Consider the following 5,011-nt stretch of genomic DNA (forward strand, 5'->3'; position numbering starts at 1 on the left):
ACACACTGACGCAGGATCCACATCGCGCGTAATCGTGATTACACAGAAATTGCGATCGTCCTGAGGTGCGGACAAAGCGAGTCTCGGCGACAGAGATCAACGACGCAGACACTTGTCCCACGTTCGCGAACATGATTACACACTTCAAGGAGGGTTGGCACAGGCCACGGTCTAAGAAGAGAGAGAGGTGTCTAGACGGAGCTCCTCCGGCGGTCGAAATTGTGTTCGTTGTTCGCCACAATGACGCCAGAGGCGCTGCGCGGTTGAGGGCCGGATGCGTGCGATTCTCATGCTGCCGATCGTGGAGAAGATACTGATTCAGCGCACAGGTTGTTGGCAAACTCATGTCAACTTTTCGTAATGCACTTATGGAGGACGGATTACGAATAGAACTGCAGTTCTACGGCGTATGAATCGTTTCTACAAGGGGCTATGCACCCGAACCTCGACGGCGTCATTGCTTCAGGAGAATTGTGACTGCCTCAGACTGCCTCCCGTGGCAAGGAACATGCACAACCTAAGCCATCCTCAGAAATCCAATACATATTTATTGCACATGGACATGGGCAACAACGGAATTCCTGTCTGCTTTGACGGTGACTTTCGCCTGACCTGCGCACGTGTTTTCATCGATCTGCAATGGTTATCGTTCCCTGTCAGAAGCAAGCATTTTTTCGCAGTTATAAGGAATGACAATACGTTCTACATCGCAAGTCGATGTGTTAATTAGGTTTCTTTTAATTATTGGAGATAGAAGCTCGGTGCAAATCCAACATCAGTTTCCATGTGTACCGCTGCACTTTTCAAAAGCACGCTCGAGACCATTTAGAGCGAGGACATGGCCCCGAAATAATGGCTATGTTATGGTAAGTCTCGGAGCGTTCTGTTTGCCCTTTCACTTGAACTTGAGGGAAAAAGAATGCTGCAGAACGGCAACCCACGCGTTTAATGTAATGTGGCGCAGGATGCAAGTTTTATAGCCATTTCACGTTTAAAGGGACAGTCGCATCGACCACAGATCGATTCCGAAACCACAGTGAAATGAGATTCCCCGTCCTTCACTGACCATGACTCCGAAAGTCCCGTTCCGATCGACGGAATACTTTTTGCATAATTCGTGTGTAAGCGGCGCTACAGCAGACGACGGAAGCGGGCGTCAAGCGGAACTCCCTGCTGAGAATCTTTAGCAACGTTACATGGAATCTGACCAATAAGAACGCGGCGAGCCAGAGGAGTCCCCGCGGCTTGCAGCTTGCATGAGCAAGGTCAGGGAGACGAAGGCGAAGGCACATACGGAGATGGCGGACTCGGAACGCGGAAGTGGCGAATCGTGCTGTTCAAATGCCTTTAGTAATAGCTCCCGTGACGAATATACATGTTTGATGACGGCCCATATTCGACGGATCCGCTTATTCTGCAAGTCGCTGGTGATGTACGTGCCGCAGCTGCGTTAGCGCAACAGAACGAGCCTCAGGACCACTGCTTTAGGTACGTTCATGATCGGAGTGCTCAATACTTGATCCCGTGGCATTCACACTACGACGCAGGAAACAATCCAAGTGTTTGTGCGGCGTCTGTGTTCCTCAGGAACTGGATGAGTACCTATATGCTCCAGTGCAGGTGAAGTGGTAGAGTTGTGCAATGACGGCACGCACCACACGCACTCATCACACTTTGTTCCCAGCTCCCTGTCATCGGCCAGAACTTCTAGTGGTGTATCTACCGCAGTATTGCAGCGACGATCACAGTCTTCGCCTACTGTGCCCACGATAAATAGGCACGTCGAGCAATCCTTATTTTCGTAGTTGTCGTCGTTGTTTGCACACACGACGAATGCCCCATGAAAGTTACGAAGGCTCTAACCAACTGTGCAACTCAAGGGCCGGGTTAGGATTAGAATGATTGTCAGGAAATTAACTATGCTACGTGTTTAGTAAAGTGTCCTTTCTTTTTACAGCTACGTCAGGTTCACTGCTTATTGTGTGTTTACAAGCTGAGTTTGGAGATTCCTTGAACCGAAAAACAGACGACAGATACCTGGGTGTGTCGTCCGCATGATTCGCCAACGTTTTTCCATCCTGGTCCTATCAGGACTATCATCTTTAGTGTGCCTCATTTCCTGTTCACACCTACACCATAATAGACTTGCGTAGTTTCCAATTGAGAAGTGTGAAACAGAATCTGTGTTACCACAGTAATCCTGAGAAGTGCAAAGGAATCGGCAGGAGCAATAAACTACCTGGCCATAAGTGACAGTTATACTTTTAATGATAGTGTAATGCTTCTTATCGTTGGCAGTATTATAGCATGTGAGGGATATAACACGTCAAATAATTTCAGGTAACGTTTCATAACTCACTAATGGTACAGTTACACCTCATTATCATAGTAAGTGATACATCTCTCTGGGAATGTCCAAAATTTGTCATTCCCACGGAAGATTGTTCTGCCTTGATACAGAAAAACAAATTTTGATACCTGACATTGATCCAATTTTTTAGCACCACTGTCTTGAAAACAGCTTTCAAGACTGTAACTTCAGAGATCCTTGGCAGAGCATTACCTCTTGTCTATGTATTATAATAATTATTATAATGACAGGCAATAAGTTACGCAAATGTGAATAAATCTTTGTGTTGACTAAGTGTTGTCCATTCAAGAGCCATTGCACAAGTCCACATCCAACTCTTCACGCACAGATATTTATTATTTGCTATGCACAGACAGTTATCAGCGTGCACCACACTGGCAATGTCCCTTGGAATCTGAAGCGGGGACTCACAAAAATAAAAAATAAAATAAACAGTTTTGTAAGTACTTCAATTGCAATGAAAACGGGACGATTCGACAGTACATTGGACGGTTTCATTATAACAGTGGTACACAGGAAAAAAACTCGGGGTGTTGGGGGGGATCTGGATCGATCTCTGGGCAAACCAAGTGTAAAATTTTAGAAGGGTTTGTACATCCTGAAATGGCCCTCATGCCTCAGACCCCACTACTCGATTAATGCACCTCCCTTTTACAGTAAGAGGCCTCTTACTATCTACGGCATATCCTATCAAAGCTCACAGGACAGCAAATTTGGCCAATGCTTATGTGATAGTGCCTCGTAGAACATGCAGGTTTTCTGTTGAATTGACACTACATCTCTGGTAGCCCCTTTAATGTCTGGAGGTAGGTGCATCATTTTACATTTAACCAGCAGTAATGTATAGCATTGCAAAAAAGGAAACAAGGGCTTAATCTCAACGCTGCATCAGCATCATTCATCATCTCACAATAGCGTTGTTGTTGTCAGCCTCTGCACAAAGATTTGGGTGGACCTGAAACGGACCTTTTTTTTTTCTTTTCATTTCCTGCTGTCAAGTTATTTTGTCTTGGCATGTAGCTGTGAGATGTCAGTAGAAGCCATGAAGTCATTCTCTTTACTTCTTGAACTTGGATGAAGAAAGCACTGTTCTGGAAGATCCTAATTTGTCAGAGGCGTTGTAAAGGCATTAGTGTAAAAACCAGGTCTCTCAGCAAAATTGCCGTGCACACACGTACATTGTTTGATGCCGTTTCATGGATGGATGGGACTTGATCAGCAGCACCTGGTCCTTCTATAACACAGAACGTCAAAAGTGCACCTCAAGTTGGCTACAAAAACCGCAGCCCTACAGCACACAAACAGTTCACAAACAGAGAGATAAAAGGTAACTGGGAAGTGGGTTATGGCGCTTATGTTACAGACAGAGGTACTGTTTGTATAGTGCCTGTTTCTAACACCAGCACACAAACAGCGTCAGTTCTTCCTTTTAGTGATCGGGGTTCATAGTTTGCGAATTGTTCTGTGTCCAAAAATTGTAAACACATTATATGTATTTAAGTAATATACGTACCACTTGCGCTTGACCCTGTCGAACTGCCTGCAGCTTTAATACACATGAAAATGAATCATGTCTACCACATTCCACAAAAGTCACAGGTTCAGTAACAGTGAAAGTTTCATGATAACGCGTCCGACAACGAGAAAAGTCAATCACGTTCATATGAATGACATCACTTGAACTTGTTTATTGTATTTTATTTATCTAGTTATTAATCATAGGTTAGGGGATACCTTACGTTGTACCGATTTCGTCTTTTGCTGCTAAGTGCTACTCACGCGCAAGAGTGACAGACCCGATTGGGAAACTACATAGACATTGTGACTTACTGTCGAAGTTGCTGGCTCGCTTTGTTCGTGGAACACTGTCGGAACGGCGTCAAGTTTCAATTCGTTCCTTTTTTGTTTTTTGTGTCAATCCAAGTTGCACTTCCATGATGTTCTCATCCAGGTACACATTATCGGTGAAATGCGAGGAGCATACACGGACAGCATGAACACTCCTTGCTTCATCTGGATACCCGCTAGTGATGTAGCTGCTTCCAACTTTCGCTTCGTCTGTGGTCTGGCTGTAGCTGTATCCTTGGCGTGCGAAATCAAACATCGAGGTTTTCGAAGGAAGTTTTCCTGGAGTCGGGAACGCTGCGTCGGTTTCCAAACGACATCCCACGCGAAGGATGCAAGCGTAGCGATAGTATCCGAGTCACTAGAAAGTGTCACATGTGAATACGGGCGACGTGCCGGAAAAAACAAAGCAGCCCCAGACTTGGCGGCAGACGACAGCGTCCTTCACAGCGGATTAGCCAGATTCGACCTTGCGTCACGCGATGTTGTTGGCGCTGGCGCTTTCGAGGATCAAAACGAAACCGGATCTTTTAAATTCGATTCCTCATCACCCGGTTCGTTTTGGAAGGAGAAAATTTGGCAAATAGCTCGTGGTAGTGTACCGAACACATTGGTATTGGATTCGTAACCACGGTTCCGGATGCGACAGTCCCTTTAAGCACAATGTTTATAAGCTGTAAAAACAGGTGAAAGGGTACGGCTGCCTACAATGAAGTAGCTGGTACCGTAAATTTTAGACCTCTTCTTGGCGTGGGTGCTTAGCATAAATAGATCTGTTCTGAATGTGAAGATCAT

The 5,011-nt window shown here is 45.4% G+C and overlaps 1 long non-coding RNA gene across 1 annotated transcript; it reads right to left on the bottom strand.

Annotated features, from left to right (window-relative positions):
- Positions 1–2,972: 2,972 nt before the first annotated feature.
- LOC135383364 (uncharacterized) lies at positions 2,973–4,750 on the bottom strand. Its single transcript, XR_010419831.1, has 3 exons — positions 4,202–4,750; positions 3,885–3,917; positions 2,973–3,605 (listed from the first exon to the last, which is right to left on the bottom strand). It is a non-coding gene; the product is annotated as an uncharacterized LOC135383364 (long non-coding RNA).
- Positions 4,751–5,011: the final 261 nt, after the last annotated feature.

This window comes from Ornithodoros turicata, chromosome 2 (genome assembly GCF_037126465.1).
Source record: "Ornithodoros turicata isolate Travis chromosome 2, ASM3712646v1, whole genome shotgun sequence".
Classification (NCBI taxonomy): Eukaryota; Metazoa; Arthropoda; class Arachnida; order Ixodida; family Argasidae; genus Ornithodoros; species Ornithodoros turicata.